At 40.4% G+C, this 20,459-nt stretch overlaps 1 long non-coding RNA gene across 2 annotated transcripts in view; it reads left to right on the forward strand.

Annotated features, from left to right (window-relative positions):
* The window catches only part of LOC117773243, a 99,826-nt gene that overhangs the window by 4,106 nt on the left and 75,261 nt on the right, over positions 1-20,459 (forward strand). Inside the window, exon 3 of one of the 2 annotated variants that reach the window (XR_004615885.1) lies at positions 3,971-4,077. This is a non-coding gene — a long non-coding RNA (uncharacterized LOC117773243). Of the gene's footprint in view, positions 1-3,681; positions 4,078-20,459 lie in introns of those variants that run through there. The other variant, XR_004615884.1, reaches the window with a different exon arrangement.

Consider the following 20,459-nt stretch of genomic DNA (forward strand, 5'->3'; position numbering starts at 1 on the left):
TACTTTGAGCTGTTTTGTCATTATGATAGCTTCTAACCATATCCTGCAAATACTGGCAACACCAGATCAATACAATTGATTGTGAAATCAATTAATTGTTTTATCAATGGGTGACTGTGTGTGAAAGAGGAATTATGACCGTTTCACATCCGCTCATAATTAGTTCATTGCTCTTTGTGCCTCCTCTACTTGTTTTTTTTGTTCAACTTGTTTCGGAGATGTTTTCAACCAGCTGAAAAATACATTTTTAAATCTGTTCTGATCAGAATCCTAAACTAACTGGTTTAATGAAATTAACTACATTTACTCGTATATTTTACAGGTGTGGTGATGCAGTTTTTAATGGATATCCTACTTAGTCAACATTGATTCTAAAGGGTGGAAGACAAACTGTATCTATCTGCACTTTAATAGTTTGAAATTTCCCTGCCATGACTTGAGGATCGCCTTGGGACACATTCAATACAGTTTATCTATTGTTACAGTAGCTAGTTGCTTCATTGTGATCTCTGAGCTAATAGGTCAGTTTTAAATAATTTTGATTGCTTTTTATTTTCATGTCCATTACAAATTAGATCATAGTGACCTCATTCTCAACATGAGTGATTTTCCTGTTTTACATTAGTAAGGTAGGATCAATAGAAGACAGTATAACATACAGACACAACACTGCTTAGCAAGTTCAACATGTCTGTGTGTTCCTTAGCTACTCCTTATTGGTTTATTGACTTATAGAATGAGAAAACAAAATAACTGCCTTGCCACCAGTATTGCTTTCCACCGCCCCTCACTATGCATTTAGTGTTGGCTCGCTGCAGTTCACCTCACACATCTGTGTTTGCACAGGAGCACATCTATTGCCTGTAAACAGCATGTCATTCCCTGCCCAGTTGGGGTGGCAGGTCGGTGGGGTGGTGGTCGTTGATGGGGTTAAAGTTTATGAGCAGTGCGTCATGTTTGCCTGACCCACTTCATTTAGTCCACGACAGGCTGCTGGGGGCTGCATGTTGTGGCTGAGGGGGGCAGCCAAGCCAAATATAATGACCAGTCTTTGTTGAGAGCTGAGGCTCACACCAGGATAGGCTCAAGCCAGACAATAGCTTAGGTCACAGGTCCTCAGATGCCAGGATGAGCAGGCTAATGAGCCAGTATTGAGCTCTGAGCAGCAGGCCAGTGTGGTCTGCAGCCGCAGGCTCAGATGGTTTTGACACGGCCAAGGCTAATTTGTCTGTTTTGTTCCTGACAGCGGAGTCTCCTGACAGGAGTTGCCAAGAGTTAACTGGAGAGCTGCATGTCTAGAGGCCTGTTAATCAGAGGTCTTCTCCAGTCCAAGAGGGTCGGATCATAAAAGGGACCATTGGAAACCCCACTTAAAGTCAACATGTATCAAATTAAAAGATGGACCTAAGGACAGTCAGACCTCTTCCAGCATTGGCATCAACACTAGCAATAGAACCATGAGCCATCAATTTAACAGCAATCTTGGTCCGAAATAGCCAGAATATCAAATGAGTGTGATGTACAACATGGTCAGATCTGATGGCATGATCCCTCTGATCCTCTTGGATACTAGACATTTGACACCCTCAGCAATACAGTGGGACCCTACCCAACTGGACTGGAATGTAGTTTGAACTGGGGTCCTTGGTCAAGTCTTGGTTAGTCAGAACTAAGTGGGTTTGGGTGTCTTTTGGACCCATTGGTGTGGCTATTTTCTGACATAATTTCTTGTCTAATGTTGATATGTCTGAATTGAACCTGTCAAGAGAAATAAATCCGTTTGAAGCTCTGCGCCAACACAACACTTTTTTGAAATTCAGAAAGTCCTCACATCAGCTACTTTGCCAGCCTCTGTGACCTATGATTACACATAATACCGTATAGTAGATGAACCAAAACACCACAGACACTGACATCTTAGCAGAAGTATGGAGTCGTGGTTACAATTGTCTAAACAGCATCACGAATCCGTGTGCATAGGTTGGTTTAAACATTATGAATACCTTTGTGGAAAATATGTAGGGCCTTTTCCTCATTTGCTAAATTAATCTTCTGAGGGCTACAGAGACACACAAAAACAGAGTTCTGGCAGTGGGGGCCAGGAAGAGGTTATGACGGCAGGGTTTTTCCTACCTCATGTGTGGACGTATAAACACTTTGGCCTTAATATGTTGTCGGACGACTCATTGTACAAACTACCTCCTTTTAGGCACATACTCACTTGATTTCTGTTTAAAAGAGCAAAAGTTGTGGAGCTGACGTTTGCTCCTTTTTTCCTACTCGCAGTATTTCTGAATGAAGCTTGACCGTGACTCCCTCAAGCTTGACTGGCCGGTCGCCTCCTTTGTTCGACTTTGCAGCTTTTAATTTGGATCTCTTTACACTTTCCTGCCACTCCCCATCGCTCCATCAACCTCTACAACCCAGACACATGCGGCTCTGGCTTATCCAGCAATGGCATTGACCTCTCATTTTCATATTGACCCACTGCTTCCCATGACCTCTGCCCTCTCAGGGTCGGGCCTCCAGCCGTCTGGAACTCTTCCTCCTTGACCTGGCCCTGCCTGCCACATTTTGGAAGGTGCAGATGGATTGCTGTCTGCTCAGGATGGCTCCAGGATTACATTGTTGTCTCCATCCTCCTGGCCTGAACAGCTGCTCTGGCCACAGAATTATTTTGGTGATCATATTAGTTTTTCCCTTAAAGCCCTGAATTTGGCTTTTAAGTTTTTTGTTATTCCAAAGCTTTTCTTTGAATTAGAATTTTCCAATTTCCCTTTTGATGGTGTTTATTATGTAACTTCTTTTACTGAGAAGCACAATACAGATGCCAGGGGAACTTTATCTGCCTGGATTTCTTTCTACCACTGTCTGTCACCCTCTGAACTTGTTGTCCTCATTCCATAGCCTGGGTTTGATACATAGTGTCCTGATAGTGTGCTGGGGAGAATCTGGGTCAGCTGAGCCTGAGATAGCACAGACACGAGGCTGACGTCACAGACGTCACACAGACCAGAGGATGCAATGCTTGGCTGTTCCCGTATCTGCTTTAGGTTTAGCCATATCTCCATGTGTATTGGTGGGATCTGTAATAAGGCACAACATAGCCCCGCCCAGGCATACTTTAAATAGAATGCCACACAGATCTAGATAATGTTTTTTATCTCGCTCAAGCAGAAATGATGCAGGGAATCAAAATGTATTGGCTTGCCATTTCGAATGACATGTCCATCAGTTTTGATTAAATTTGACATCTCTGAAGTCCAGAGAGCCGTCTAAATTGCACATGACTGAATTACTTGGACTGAAAATATGCTGCACACGAGTAATAATGCTATTTTTGGCAGTTGGAGCAAGTTTGTGATTGAAATGATGTTACTCAGCAAAATATTTTCTTTTCAATTTTATCTTAAATTGCATTGCACTATTTATTTTCTTTATTTTTTGACATAGGTCCGAGCAGCATTCCAAATCCCTGCTGTACTGAGACCTGCAAGGAGGGGGGGAGGGAGGACCGGGTTGGGAAGGGAGGGAGAGAAAGAGCCGTGAGGGAGGAGGGAGAACACAAGAAGTGAGTGTTCATTACAAAGTGTGCTTAGTTGTGGGCATGCCCAGTAGAGTTTGCCTTGCAGCCTGAAAAGCAGCCTCTAAATTTGAACAGGAGGGAGACAAGGTGACTGAGACTTTTGTTGCTGCTCTCTCTCTCTCTCTGTATTATGTTCTTTTTCTCCCCCTCTCCCAGTAGTGTGCATGTGTGTGTGTGTGTTCATTTTTTATTTTTATGCAATGGAAGAGCAAGAGGAGTTGCAGATTTCAGCTAGTGAAGAATACAAGGGGAAGTAAATAGACTAAGAAGAAGAAGAGGAAGAGGAGGAGGAAGGGAAAAAGGCAAGAGACAAAGACTTCACCTCATCTCCCTCTTACTCACCCTCATTCCCTCCTCTGCCAACGACTTTTACCTCACAAACAGCGGAGGGACCAACTTCAAAAGGCGGCCAGGAGGGAGCTGGAGTGTGAAATCTGAGAGGAGAAGCAAGATGAGAGGCTGACCGGCGCTGTGTTTGCTATGCTGTCCAGGTCAGTGCCCAGGAAAGACCCAACAACTGCTCACTCTTTTTCCTTCTACTTGCTTTCTTTTACTGCCTCCAAACTCCTGTTTAGTTTGTGTACATTGCGCATACAGTCCTTTTACATCTGCTTGTTTTATGACTTGGAAAAAACTCTGTGTGTACTGCCATGGAATTGTGTAACAGGACTGACTGACAAACTGAATGAGCCGCTGTGCATCCCAGCATCTCCTCTCAGCACCATCCGTCAGCAGAGTGAGAGTACTGAAACTCCAGCGGCTCCCATCACTATATGGAAACTGTTCAGTTGATCAGCTCAGATGTTCACGTGCATACGTGTGTTGAGGGAGGACGAGCTTGATGAATGCTGACACGTGGTTAGGATAAGGGAGAAATCATAGCGACGCACTGTAGCCTGGTTGTTCACTCTCACTCGTGTGTGTGTGTGTGTGTGTGTGTGTGTGTGTGTGTGTGTGTGTGTGTGTGTGTGTGTGTGTGTGTGTGTGTGTGTGTGTGTGTGTGTGTGTAGTGCAGGGGTTGTGACAGAGGCATGATTACATTTCAAGTTCTGTGGAGGGGTCTTAAATGCGTTTGTCACAGAACATCTTTCTATTGTCTGTACTGAAAACGAGGGAGGTTGTCTACTAGTTTAGTTTCATACCTATAAATTCTTGCTGCCTTCTCCTAAACTTAATCTCCCCAAATCTAATATTTTTTTCTTTATTTAATCAAAGTTACAATTGAGGATTAAGTAAAGATATTTTTTTACAGCCAAACCAATTTAGTTTTTAAGTCAACAAAGGCAGGAAGGTTATTATTGATTATTATTTTATATTAAACATGACAGACAGCTCACCTGTCTGTGACTGTCCTCCATCTGAGGGCCCCCTGAGGGCCTGTCCCATTAGCCATCCCAGCATGCTTTGCCACTGACAACTAAGTGTCAACAGTGGCCTCCCAGGAGACTTGTTTTTGACAGGTTTATTATTCCTGAGCTGTGGAAGTGGGGCACACCATGGATACTATGGCAAGAATAGATCGAATTTTGAATAGTTCATATTATTATTATTATTATTATTATATTGTCATATTCAAGGAATATTGTAGATTGTGTGTGTGTGTGTGTGTGTGTGTGTGTGTGTGTGTGTGTGTGTGTGTGGGTCCAATGATACCCCCCCGTGTTTTCACTTTTTGGGCAATTTGGGCTTATGGCTAAATTTACCAATAATTTTTATATTTTCTGATAGAATTGCTGATAATTTTCATGATTCATATTTTGGGGTAAAATGTCAGACAATTGTGAAAAAAAGAGTAATTTCCTACATCCTGAAACTGCTTTTGTTATTCACAGAAATTTAGTTTACAGTGAGATTTGACAAAGAGCAGCAACTGATTCCAATAAGTTAGAGCTTGAGTTTTAAATGCTGTTGCTTTAAAAATGTGTAAAATTATCAATTGATTATAACAACCACAAAAAAGAATGCAATGTATTTGACATTAGACACCAAAAGGAAGCAGTTAGTTATACAATTTAAAAATTATGAATGTTTAGTCACTATAACATTCTTGCCTACTGATTTTTTAAATTACTGATAAGCTGTACTTTATGTACAATATGTTTACAGTAGTAACGGCAGTTGTCATCATCTCTGAAATACCAGACATACTGTAGCTGATTTTTCTTTTTCATGAAGTGAAGATTTACAGGCAACACTCTAAGAAAATGCACCTTCATTTCGAATGACTCCTCTTCTGGTAGATCTGAAAAAAAACAACCTATCAAAGTATTTCAAGAAGCGGTCGTGACAAGAAAAGGTTTTGTGAAGGGAATTTCATGTAATTTGTAAGAAAGTTGATGTCCCTCAGTATTTCAAATTAGTTTTGATGTCTTCCATTTTTATTTCACACGATAAATACATAACTTACATAGATAGGTGCTTAAATTCTTCTTTCAATTGAGACAATATTGAAATGTGGTTTGATTGTACAGGTTCCCTCTTAACCTTGGAAATAATATCTGCACCCTCAACCTTTGTTCAATCTGCTGAAAACCGAGGGACACCTTGAGTTAAGATTCCTTTTTGTGTGAGGTGAGATAACATTCAGATTTATTTCATTATATTAGACTCAATTCCTTTTTTGTTAGGTCCAGCCTAACTAAAGCCAACACATCACAAGCAGCAAAAAGTTTTTTAACGTGGGACTTTAAAGGAGCACTCCACTGATTTTGCACACGCTGTGAAGGTCAGTTTATTCATCACAGTTAGTACTATTCAGCTTGTGGAACCAACCATTATCCATGTTATCTCAGATTGGGCTTTGATACAGAAATCTGTATTACAAATATGTATTTTTAAAGACAAAGGTCTAATGAAAGATGATGCTTGACTCCCTACAAGTCACAATTTCTCATCGTCATCCTCATTTATTTATAATAGAGGGAATCATTAAGGAAGACCCTCAAATTTCATCAAAAGAGGAAATGAAAAGAATGACAAATCATGACCTCTGCTGTTTTAAATCAATCTCCTACAGTAGCTTTGTGGAATCTAAAGACACAAGATTTCTGGAGGTTTGCCTCATTTTGATTAAATGATCCGTCAGTTACAGTTGAGGGGCACTATTGTGAGGTCACGTCAAATTTTCAGCTCAACTGCATTGATTCAGAAACATCATTCAGGACATTTTTCTTTGTTTGTTTTCAGAATACATGTGAATGTGAGGTGTTGTCTCAAGCATCGGCCTTGTAGTTTTTTTAGCAGCAGTATTGTGGCTCCATATGGGGCAACTCAGAAAAAGCTGTTGGAGCTGCATATATCACAACCATCAGGAGTTCATTTGTTTAACTGTCAGGATGACTCCCTTCTTCCTGGGGGGGACCGGGTTTCCATGTGTTCCTCCTCGAGTCCCACCCCTAACGGCCCGTCTGAGGCTCCATGATCCATCACACAGCAGGCAGCCATGTTTTGTGAAAGGGCTGTGAACTTGTTACCTCCCTCGGCCCGCCTGGCTGAATGTCAAACCCATTTTTCTTGTCTTGCATTCCCCTTTTCCCAGGATTGCTGGTGTATTGAAATAATTGGGCTGCATTCAATACGAGAATGTTGTCAGTGCACCTTCGGAACAGAGATATCAAGTGTGGTGCCGCCATTTGCCTCTGACCTCCCTGTCACCGCTCATTCCTCCGCCTTTGCCCAGTTCCCTACGAGGTCGTGATGGGTCATCATCATGACACAACACCGATGGTACATTATCTACAGTGGGTCAGCTGGTCTGGAGCTCTGTCTATAGACCATTCTTCGCTGCTCCATTGTCTCTGGGATCTCTGGATCAAGCCTGTTCAACATGGCTCACATTCAAAATGGCAACCTCAAGGGGCTTTTATTCCTCCACCAGAATTCAATCACTTTTGTCTCTCCACTCTCTGCCTCTCTACTGAGTTATTCAGAGTTTAATGAGGAAGGGAAATAAAGGAAGGCTTATGGTTTGCTGGATGATGGAGAGGCTGCCATTTTCTTTCTGTCGGAGGAGCCACACAGTGTTCATGTGAAATGAGTTTTTTCTCTTGTAGCAGTGAGGAGGGTGATTGAGATGTCTGAGAAAGAGCCAGGGAGTCTGGAGACGCTGGGTCATTAACGTGTCAGAGGAAGAAGCAGCAGCCCCTCAAATATTCTTCTGCATTTTAGATACAGTCCAGTGGGGGTTTCGTTAGTGGAGGAATTTCATATATGGCGCTATGATCTGCTGCGAGGTATTATGCTTATCAAACATTAATGCACTGATTTCACCAAAGACATCAAATAGTTATGTGGCTGTATACCTCCAGAGTTGTGCATCATTTTAATGACTAGAGAGGATTATCCCCTTACATAACCGAGCGTAGGCGGTTTGGAGACAGCTCCTGGCAGCGTGGGAGGGCATGAGACCGAACCAGAGGAAGTGCCGGGCTGCCGCTGGATGACGAGGCTGTTGTTGCAAGGTTCATCGCTGCTCGCAGTCCGTCCTATGCATCAGCTGTCACAGAGTGTTTCGTTTACCGGCTGCACGGGCGTCAGCAGTGATGCAACGTTCTTCTGTCTGACATCAAAAACGACGCACGAGAGTGGAGAGGTAGACGAGTTCAGCTGGCTTACATGTTTTTTTTCACCGTCTCTTGCTCTCTCACATAAACGCACATAAACCTTGGGTCACTGAGGTCAGAGCTGGTCTGTCTCTCCAGAGCTGTTTGTCACTTTCCCCCCAAGCAGTTGTACCAGCCAACTGCATGGAGGTGCAGTTACTAGAAGAAAATAAAACTGAAATGTTTGCAGTATAAAAGGACAGTTTTAGTACATAAACCGAACAAATAATAATAAGAAGGGGTGGGCTGAGCAAAGAAGAAGAAGATGAAGAAGACACTGTAGATGGCGGTAATGCACCTTGATGTTGGTGGCCACCCGCCCATAAAGCGAACAAAGAAGAAGAAGAAGAAGAAGAAGAAGAAGAAGAAGAAGAAGTTGCCACCTGCCAAAGAGAAGAAGAAGAAAAAAAACAAGACAAGGCCAAATTATTTGAACAGATTTCAAAACATTTTTAAACAAGCATATATGTGCAGTTGTGTGGGCTATCATTTAAACACAATGAAACACAATGAAATATAGAAATCTAAAATACATTCAAACAGTTAAGTGATCAATAAACTAAAAATTGCGCATGTGTCTCAGGCTTCACAATTCACATGGTTGGTTTACAGGGTTTAGTATTAGGGGAGTGGGGGAGTGATCATCATCTGCCAACATCAAATGTGGTGTCCCTCAAGGATCAAATTTAGGTCCACATTTATTCTCACTCTATATGCTTTCTCTTGACTCCATCTTTCAAAACCAATTTTTTGCCTTATGCAGATGACACTCGATAAAAATCTTTGTAACTGATAAGATGACATCAAAAGATGTCAAGGAATTACAACATGCAACTTCGCAAAACAAAACTCATCTGGACGCTTCTCCTAATTTTGATAAACAGGTTTTTCGTGTTTTGAAAGGCAGCTTTTATCAGCTAAGGACTAAAGCTAAATGAAAGTCATGTTTCTGCAAAAAAGAAATCCCAAAACAATCATCCATGCTTTTATCTCCTCTTAGATAAATTATTCTTAGTCTCTGTACATAAGGCTCCACCCTCTCCCAATGACAAAAGGTCCAAAATGCAGCTGCTAGGCTTCTAACGGTACTAACTAATAGTAGTTTTAAAAAACCCAGACATATCATTCCCATTCTGGTGCACTTGCACTGGCTGCCAGTTCAATACAGAATCCAAATTCTGCTATTGGTTTACAAAGCTCTGAAAGGTCTTGCCCCTCATTATACCACTGATCTCCTGATAGCTTTCTCTGCCGCCAGGTCACAGGTCATCCTCACAACTACTCTCCTCAGTCCCAGTTTCTGTTGAAAACCAAAGGAGACCACTCTTTCTCTGTTTCTGCCCCTAAACTCTGGAATAACGTCCCGTCCTACATTAGATCTTATACCATCGATCATTTTAAATCTAATTTAAAGTCTAATCTTGCTTTTTCGTCAGCCTGATTCTGTGTTACATTCACAAAAGGTCAGTCTTTGCTATGAGAGATTTCTGTGTTTGTCTATTTCTCTGTGTTCTCCTCTTTGATTTAAAGTGGGCCGAGCATTGTTTGAAAAAGATGATGTCATGTTTCTCTGTCCACCGAATTTGACCTCTACATAAACAATAATTATAGATGTTTTATTCCAAATTCAAACTTTGTTTGTTGCTTATTTATTTGGTCATACATATGTCATGTTACAGAAAACACTTCCAGGGGCTTGAGAACTGAAACATGAAAAACATGCATCATCAATATAAAGTATTCATGTCAAATTTGCTGTGACCATTCGTGTTAGGGAGGAAAATATTGGGTCAAATCTTACATTGACATTATAAATCATGGCCTGGCTTTGGGCTGAGTATACTGTACTGTAGTCTCTATGAACTAACATCCATCATATGATCATGAAAGATGTAATTTATGCTGTAAAGTACTTAAACAACAAGGTAACAGTACTGTGTTTAACAGCCAAATTCTGAAGTACATCTACAGTTCATAGGCTGTCCCAATCTAAGACTGAAATAACACTGTGAACAGGGATTGAATTAAGTCATTTACAGCACAATTTAGTCATGGTATAAATAATTTAATTCAAGGGAACTAATCAAGTAATTGAGGGAACAAATTATTGAATTATGGCAAGAAGTACGTTAAATGTTATCGGGTGGCGGCATGAGGGTTTAATCTCTCTTTTTAACTCTACATCTCTGTCTGTCTCGCTCCAGCTTCCCTCAACCAATTTCATACCCCTCTGTTCTCTCTCGACAGGGGTGCGAGGTGCAGGTTGACAGCCATGCAGGTCTCCTCATTATGCCGAGTCTGGGCCAGCAGAGATTTATAGAGATGATAAAAGCGGTCTGGAGGGCAGCAATGACCACAGGCTCTGATGCAGTTGGAGGGTTCGGGGGGGGGGGGGGGGGGGGGGGGGGGGGGGGGGGCTGTTCTCTGTCTGGTCACTGATCCCAAATGAATCAACTCAATATATAATATTCAAGTCTATATATACATGTATTACATACCATTTTAAACTCTAAACTTGTTTACCAGCGTCATGTGTGACCTAGGCAGTCTACAACATAAGACAAAGCACCAAATGTAAGGAATGTTTATCTCTTTCCTTGTTACGTCAGAGGTAGTTGAACTTTCTTTCAGTGTATGCATTTATTTCAGGAATGACCCTAAATTCAATATATCTGTTAATAATATGAACTTCTTTTATGAGCAGTCGTCAAGACACCAACCACAGCTCTAACCCCGCTTAACCGCACTTGCTGTGTCACTGATGATGTCACAACGCTGACATTGTACTTTTTCCCAGCTTAGAGGTGCAATATTGAAAGTAAAGATATATAAACAAAATCATATTTGACCATGTATTTAGGTAAAGCTGTAGTTATAACCAGGCTAACAAATGAGAAAATAAGGACAAACATTGCATTAAAATAAAGATATTCACAAAACATCAGGAGCAAATTGAAGAATTTGAATTTTGCACTTATAACATATTTCAGCCTTGTTCAGTTCCATAGAGTGGGTGCTGCAAACAAGATAGAGATATTTATATCAGTTTATGCTCGAGGATTCCACTAAAGTTTAAACCTTCTGGGGAAATCGTGCACAGTCCCCTGGGAAATATCACTGTCTGTAAGGGGTGTAACAGGACATGAGCCGAGAGGGACAAACACTACAGGTTCAGTTTCAGTCATCCACTGTCTTGTATCACAATACAAGGCAACAGAACCATCATACCCCAACACACCGACACCACTGTAGGTGCAGCCCGTTGAGCTCTCATTACTTTAATAATTGGACAAAACTGCCTTTTATTCCACAATTACCACTATGAGTCAGGCTAGTGTAGTGAGATCAAGCTCGGTAATAACTCTGAGATTGCAGGTTCCATCAGGCACATTCAAGTAAGCACTGACATTTGGATTATTTTCAAAACCGAGATCTCAACCACACCATGCTCCAAAAACGATGGTCTGAGTCAAACCACGAGTCAAACCAGGAATTAGGAGAATCGTTAAACCATTAGTGGCCTTTTTTTCGTTACTATCTAGCCATTTGCCTTTTGAATGACACTGTTTTAAAAAGCCTGGTCCAAACACAGTGGATGCATGACAGCTATGAGATGAGCTGAAAGAGGAACTGTGGCTACAAGCATTCCTTGAGAGGACCTCCATGGATAAGCTGCATCTAAAAGCTATGGTAAGGAAAGAAGCTCTCAGTTGAAAGAGTTTTGCATGGTGAACGACATATAAAGTATTCGTGTGTAACTTGACTGAATCTTGATTGGTCGCTCAGCTGACTAAATATATGACAGATATCAAGTGAAGTGATGCAGGAAAGAAGTGGAAGCAGTCGATGGTCTGCCTTGCAAAGAAGAGAAAATAAGAACATATGGTGTGTTCAGTGTTGGCGGTGCTGTTTGCGTTGCTGCCTGTTCCTTTTATTTTAGTTACAGATCATGTATCTCTCTCTGGCTGCTTTTTTTGTTGCATGGGCAGCTTTGGTATCTGCACCAGATTTCTGTTAAATCTTAATCTTGAATCTGATTTTAATAAAAAGAATATTGGCATTGTCCTTTTTTAAACCCAAATCCCCTGATAGGTACCATTTATTTCACTTAAGTTCATCTAAACATGTACAGTCTATCCCATATAGATATATATATATTCTGATCTTCGTCCTCTTGTCTAATTTTGCCTTTATTCATTTTAACATCCGCTCTCTCTTGTTTCAGTCATGTAAAAACATGGATCAAACCCTGGTTAAGATGGACAACACTGTTGCTAACAGTAACTAACTGCTACTTCTTTTAAAGATGTTGACTATTAGGATACCTGTAGTCACAACCTTTAATAGAATTTTCTGAAAACAGTCATGCCATTAATATGGGCAGAAAAATACTATTCTGAAAGAACTGACTCTGTGAAAGAGAAATGCTGAGGTGACTTGTGGAGTCAGAAGTTAAGCAACCAGACACAAAGTTGATCCTTGGATTGAACTGTTTTCCATGAATTAAATCTAGAACTGTACATATTTTGGCCTAAAACCTCTAATACAGCTGAAGTATAGTTTAGTAACTCCTCCAAGTGACCCTGCAGGTGATCTCTATGCATGCTGTGTGTGTCACAGCAACACAAAAAGAAAAATTCCCTCTCTCTGCGAGTGAGAAAGGTAAACCAAGGTCTCAAAAATGAGCCATTTTGCCTCAACTTAATCTCTCCTGTCTCATTCCCTTCGCCCTGAGTTCCATTTTCTGGTCGGTTGTTATGGTAATAGGGGTCAGAAGATGAGGGGGTTCTCACGTTCAATGTGAAACTTAGCCCTTTGTGTCTGTGTGGCTCAAGCTGCAGAGGCCAGAGGTGAAATTGAATTCAGCTGAAATTCCCCAGTGAGTCTGGCCCTGGGGCTGGACTGTGCTAGACTGGACCAAAGTGGCTTTGCTGCAGGGTGCAAACCACAGCCCTCTGCTCAGCCGCAGTTCATGGGTGTTAGGAGATGCTGGTTTAGTAAACCTGAGGATGAGGGAGGGCTGAGAGGGAAATTATGCAATGTTGAGCTGGTTATGATGTCTACGTTTTTGTAGATATTTTTGTACATATATTATGTACTTCATATTTTGCACCATTATCAGTGCAGTTAGTTAATTTAGAGGGTTAGGCATAGTGCCTACATTCATTTAGCAATTATTTAACATCACAAGAAACAAGCATTTAGTTTAATTTAATCAGAACAAATCCCAGAATGTGTTTTTCTTACTATGATATCTTGACATGGCAACTACTTTATGATTAAGATCTGGAAAAGATTGTCACTTTGGCCTATGAAATTAAGGTTAGATAACTAAAACACTTGGTTAAGGTTGTGCGACGATTGGGATCACTGTTAAACAAGACTAACAGTCTACAGCCATGCCTGATTTTGTGAGGCTTTAATTACCAGAGGCATTATGAAAAATCCTCTGGGAACCATGATTGTTTGTAAAAAGATTTGTGCCAATAGAAAGTGCAGATTATGTGACCTTTTACCGGATAGTTTTATAGTAAATTCATGCCACAAGAGGAATAGTCAGAGGAGCACCAAAGTCCTTATGAGTCATTACTATTCATCCTCTTGGGATCATGAATGGTAACACGCAATTCTACGTGGTTGATTTGCAACCAACATTGCCATTCGGAGCCAATCGGGTAGCATGCCCAAAAACGCAAGATAACATTAATTGCAGATCTGGTTTGGGAATACAGTCTTCATCTTTCATTTTTATATGATTTTCAAAGGTTGATATCTTACCCCAGAACAATAGCAATTCACTTGCAGCTATAACAAGATCTTTATAGTATAATTATGACATGTTTGTTGATGACAATTTGTAGACTTAAGAATAGTATGTTCTACCTAATTTTGCCCTTGAGCTGCCAATCAGAGTTATGAGGTGTTTTGTCATTGTATTTTGAAGAGACAGCACATATGATTTTCAAATGTAACTTTTGTGTCTTTTGTTCGCCACAAACCACACTGAGCTACAGCCATTATGTTTTTTTTAACCTTTATTTGATCAAATAACACAAAAACTACTTTGACTCTATAGGTACCAGGAAAACTACATTTTATTGAGTTTCTGTCCTGTAAAGAGTGGAAAATTATAAGAAAAATTATCCTTCTCAATTTAATCGTTTTTTACTCTGTACACTCACAGTACCACTCACCACTGACCTTTTACTGCTTTATGCACTTTGATCTGTCCAGCATGACTTGGTAAACACGATTAAACCCTGTTTTTATGTCCTGCAGTCAAACCCAATTTTCATGAATCATGTCATAATCATGCATCTCTATTCATAGAGTTTTTTCTTTTCCCAGATTCCTGAAAAAGACAAATTACATGTAAGATTTCAAGCCAAGTAATTGTGCAGGAGTGGTCCGATGCTAAAGGTTTGTGGGTAGATAATTTAGTGGTAATTTTGAGAATGGCCTTGTTTTTATGAATATACTCCATTTTGTGTGTATAACCTTGAGTAGCAGTGAGAGTATTTTCTCTTAAGAGAGATGTGAATTCAACCCTGCCACCCTCGCTCACAAAATATGTCTATGTCCTTGGGGCCTCCAACAAGCTTGAGTCAGAGCTCAATTTATCAAATTTCATGTTTGCAACACAAACATTTGTTCAAGAAAATGCCAGGTTTTTCCAACATGCAGAGTGTTAAAGGTTATGTGGGATTTAAATGGGATGTCAATGCGGCTGTGTAGGAAATTAAAAGCTTCAATAATAAAAAAAAAATATATATATATATATATCACTATTATGTTAATAGCAGAGAATGTTTCACACCCTGACTGAAGCATACACAATTCATAAACTCTATTGGACTGTGCCACACTTTCCTGTTCAGTGTCCTGTCTTAGGAAAGATGAAGAAATGTGTGGTTCTTTTCAAACTGCTTTCAACAGACACCCATGGCGATAATTCTGGGAAAGAAGAGACGGCTATTTCCAGCTCAACTAATGTTATTGAAGGGTTTGGAGAGGATAGCAGCCCTCACACTGATACAAAAAAAAAAAAAAACACAACACCAAAGTGTGCTGGTACAGTTTTTGGTGGCTTGTATCATAATTTAATCACGTTTGCTTATTTCCTAGTAAAGGGAGTTATGGCGTGGGCAGAATCCATCAAGCCTCTCGAAGCATTCTTCAGAGACACACATATATTAGGTGTCTGAGGAGGGAGCGTGGAGGGTGAATGGGGTTCAAACAAAAATCCTGTTTACAATAGAAGCCTGTTTCTTCTATTGGCGGAGTCTGAGCTAGCTACCTGCCATTCTAACATATTAACATTTGTATAGTGCAGAGGCAGTATGGAAGCAATTACAGGGTGGTCACATTTGGTTCCTGGTGGAAAGAAAAGCAAACTAGCAGCATTGTTAAATATGATTAAACTACCCTGAATCTCAAAGCTGGTGTGGGTGGAGGGCTTTGCAGGCCGGGTAGGCCCAAGGCTGGATTCATGGGCCACCTGCACTAGCGCTGGTTTGATCTATATAGGCCCACTGTTTGTAGATATTTACTACGTATTAGTTTATGATCAGTACAAAATAAAATGTGTGACCTGTTAGTGATTATTTCGTCCTGCACTGATTGATTCTTTGACCACTCTGTGTCAGTGTATAACAAGCTGTAAAAATACAACAACGGATGCTACCATAGAATTAAGTTGTTGCTACAACCAATGGATAGGGACACAGTACCATTTTATGTTTTTTGGTCATTTGAAGAATGTGAGACAAATATTCATCAGTGTTTTCAGTTCCTCAATGGTAAATCACTTTTTAGGTGTAATATCCTCCAGTGTTAGCTAGCTACTGACATTGTCTGCCATGTGCTGCTGGTCAAATACTGTACACTGGGTTTAGTTTTTATAGTGATAGTAAATACTATTAATAGTGATAGTGAATAATGTTTATAGTGATAGTAAATAATGTTTATAGTGATAGTAAATATTCTTAATAGTGATCGTAAATTTGCGTTGTAGTACAATAATTAGCCAGAAGTCTATTAGCTAATCTTTTCCTGTACACAGTTTCAACTGTTTGATTACTCTGTGCCCTCAGGGAGTTTTTAACTCCTTGATCAAACAGCACACAGGGACCTACGCTGCCTGATTCATTGTTTAAATTTGGCCTAAGCAAAGTGACAGCAGAGAGTAGACTGATGTCATGACTTTCCATGTTGAGCTGCTAGTTACTGTTAACTTATTTACTGGCTACTGTAAAAGCCAATCAACAATTTCCCCCATAGCTAAACACATAAATATGTGGAATTAAATTGCTCTGACATCCATTTCACAGGGTCTTTGACTCAAAGACAATCTAGCTTATTACCTATTAAAAAACTGTGAACCCTTAATCATTAATAGAATTCAACTCAAATCCTATTAAATCTTAACAAATTGTAAGTGAAAGTATTCAGTATTTAAAAAGTTCTCAGGAACATTTTTAAAACTAAAAAACATTAAAACTCTGCACATTCAAAGAGAAGTCCTAATCCCTGGTCAGTTCTGTAGTACATATACTGTAATCATCCCATATAAGGTAACCATCCTGTATCTAATGTTAAGTAAAAGCTTCAGTGCTGAGTTGCGGTTGGAGAGATGGATTTATTTCGTTTTCCTTGCTGTTTCTCATTGAATGCTGCTGTGGGGCCAAGAACCACGGACAAGGTATATTTTGTCATGAAGCATGTGAGAGGTGCACGTCAGCGTTCTCCTCTGCATTCTTCCAAATCGTTACCCCCCCCCCCCCCCCCCCCAAGGGTTTTACTCTGCACGACTCAGACTTGACAGCTCAGGAATGCTGCTTTTTGCAGTGTTCTGTCCAAAGAATATTTGGCACGATTATTTTTAATTAAATGTTGCAGTCTGATATATGGAAGTTTCTCCTCTTTTAATTCAAAGGTGTGATCTTTCAATTTGAGAGCAGGACTTACTGATTTCTTCAGATTTTGTAAACCGTATGCTCGCACTCAAATAGCCCCTGCTTGTGCTTAGAACTGTTCGCTTGCACTCAGATATTTTGCTGCTTGTACAGATGTCCTGCGCTCCAGCTGTTCTTCTTGCACTCACGCTGCTTCTTTGCACACATGAAACGTCTACTTTCGGATTTCTCCTCTGCTCTTGGATTTTTTTGTGCAACAAGTCTGTCAAAGTTCCCCAACCAATTAAAAGCCAGGTGTAGTGATAGGTGCAGGGAAGCAAAATCTGAGTGTGAGCGCAGGGTTTTGAGTGAAATCATTTGAAAGCGAAATCAACAAATCTGGCTCTAAAAATAAAAGACCTTGCTCTTTAATAAAGAGGGGGAAAAAAACATAAATAGGAAAAGGTTTTGACTGCAGGTTTTAAAACTTTTACACCAGCTATATAATAATATTTATATATATAATAAATATTTTTAATTTTAGTTTTGAGATATTATGTGACTTAAATGCAAAATGTCGCTATAAGGTCAAGCATCACCTCCTGAAGAATAGATATTTTGATAGATTCAATAGATTCCATATATATGTGAGTTATTTAATATGTAGATAGACAGACCTTGCCAGTCTGACCTCACCTTTCACCCAACGTCAACGTTGCTTCTTGTTCATCATACTTCATGTGTGTGATTCCCTTCCTCAGACAGATGACTGACAGGTGGTATTGAATTGTGGTGAAATATGAGAGACCAGCGCAGTAAGGGGAAGCGAAATGAGGGAATATAGGTGAATGAGAGTCCAGTAATTTAAGCAGGGCAAGAGAGGGAGGGCTATGTACACTATCCCTAGACTACTTCATTTCATGGTGTAAAAAATCTCTGATTCTCACCACAAACTATTGCCCCTGTGTGACAGGTAATTATTTTGGCAGCCAGAAAGCCTTTCCAAAGCTTTGCTGCCAACCCGATGTCTCAACCTCTCTCAGGGGGCCATCTGTGCTCAGCTACCCAAGATAAGTGAGAGGAATGTAGGGCAGCCATGCTGTGATGTGAGGGGCTTGCCTTGAGCTTAGATCCTGGAGGCTGGGGCTCCACACGGACTTGGTGCATAATGGCACAATGGAGCGAGAAGGGTTTAGGAGGGCGTGGCAGACAGCGGGAGGGTTTTTGGAGAGGTTGGCTGAAGGTGGTTGCTGAGTGTTGAGAGTGTGTTCATTCAAAACAGTCTGAGTTTTGTCTTTAATAAGCACCAGCTCTGAAATACAGATTTTTCATTTAATATTAAGTTTGTCCAGCACAAAAGCATTTTCTGACAATCGTGCCAATATTATGCTTTTCAGGTTTTTCCTTTGTCATAGCTTTTTTGTGAATATAAAAGTTCTGCTAAAAAAGGACAAAGTCTGCAGCAAAAGAAGAAATGTTTGCTTCTGAGGAGCCTGACTTTGTTCCCGTAAAGTGTCTATGTCACCAAGTAACATGTAACCCGCCCGTCTACCAGCTTGTTTGACTCCAATCTGTATGGCAGAGGCAATGCCATTGTTACTGTGGCTACAGCAGTGTTTACAGCTGATCAGGAATTGTCTGGGTGAGCGGCGTGACATTTCCAACACACACACACTCTAAACAGTTTACCAAATAACAAAAGGTTAGGCCAGCTGACCAATCAGAGGAGACTGGGCTTTTTGGGAGGCGGGCCAAGAGCTAAAATGGAAGATATTAGACAGAGGGTAAAAAGAGTCGCTGCAGCAGTGTACTGTATATGAGGACAATACAGCAGGCAAACATATTTAAGTAGAAACCCAAATTAATATTATGAACCAGTAAAGGATAACTTACCGTTATATTAAGGGAGTTAACGTAAGAGATAAAGCTCTAAATTTATTAACTAAAAAGTTTCAGATTTCACTTCAGATAGTCAGATATATTATGTGGCAGTCTGGCCTTCTTAGAGCATGGTCACACTTTTTATTTTCTATAAGGCTCAAGTGTATACACATGGTCGCTATTAAACCAGTCATAACATGTCTACTGTAGGTGACAATGTAAATGCTGCCCTTTGAGCACAGAAAACAGTTTTCAGCAGCTATTTTATCGCCAGTAAAGATTTTACAGGCTCCATTAGTTACACTAGTTTAGTAATCATGACAGGAAATTGTTCTAATTGTTCTACAGGAACCTCTGTTTATTTGAGCGTCCCGACACAGAATGTCTGAGCAGGGAGAGGAAGCTGGCCTGTAAATATACAGGTTTGCCACATAGGGTTTCAGAGATGAAAGTCTTCTGTTGAACGTGTGCATGATTTCACATCTACAGTACACACAGCATATCTTTGTCTTTGTTTGCCATTGTTAGTTTGGGAACGTATATGTGCAAACATACAACCACAGACACACTGGATGGGATAATATACATTTCAACACATGCACCCAGCCTCTGTGTGTTTATTTCATCATACTGATTGTTTGTAGCTCAACACTACATGGAACCAGCAGGCGATGGACACCTCAGTGGTTTCTCACCATAACAATGTTTTAGTCACCTCACTAGGAGACGACCATGCACCTTAGTTCAACTATGTACTGAATTTTAATGGTATGAGAATCAAGGTTTATATACGATTACTTAAATTATTAATGAATTAAACGGATATTTGAATATGTAAAAAATACTGTACTATACTATACTATACTATACTAAAAATGGCCAATTAATTTCCAAGTGAGATCAATTAAAATGAATTGACATTAGTACATCAATGACAGCCATACTGTCTATTTACTTTAAGTGGTTTATACACAAATACTGTTGTTACAGTTACATTGTGCTCTGACGTCTGTTTTTTTTAGTTTTTAAATGATATAACTGAAGTGACGGCTGCTGAGTGCAGGCGACTGACAGTCAAACAAGAGAAACAAAAGACACAAACACGAGACAGACACAAAGTTAAGACAGTATACAAGAAGAATAAAGTGCGTAAACAAAGATGAAACAGGGGTGCTATTTGAAATGAAAGAGTATATGTCAAGGGCCCAGTGTAGACAGCAAAAAGTACTGATTAACACCGAGGGAAGAAGCAAGCAGACAGCAGGTGGCTCCCAGCAGTTCAGTCACCTTTCGAAGAGGTGACTCTTCATCTGTGTTTGAAGACGGAGCCGGATTTTGCTGTCATGTTGAAGTTCCTCATTTGAGTAGCAAAGACGGAGACAACCTCTTTCATTCGTGTACATAGCACCTTTTCCTTTTTAATCTTGTGAGTCACAGTCCTTCATGGGTCCATTTTTGCCAACCCACACCTGCAAAGCTCCACACTGGACTGAACCC

Source organism: Hippoglossus hippoglossus, chromosome 13 (genome assembly GCF_009819705.1).
Source record: "Hippoglossus hippoglossus isolate fHipHip1 chromosome 13, fHipHip1.pri, whole genome shotgun sequence".
In the NCBI taxonomy this organism is placed as follows: domain Eukaryota; kingdom Metazoa; phylum Chordata; class Actinopteri; order Pleuronectiformes; family Pleuronectidae; genus Hippoglossus; species Hippoglossus hippoglossus.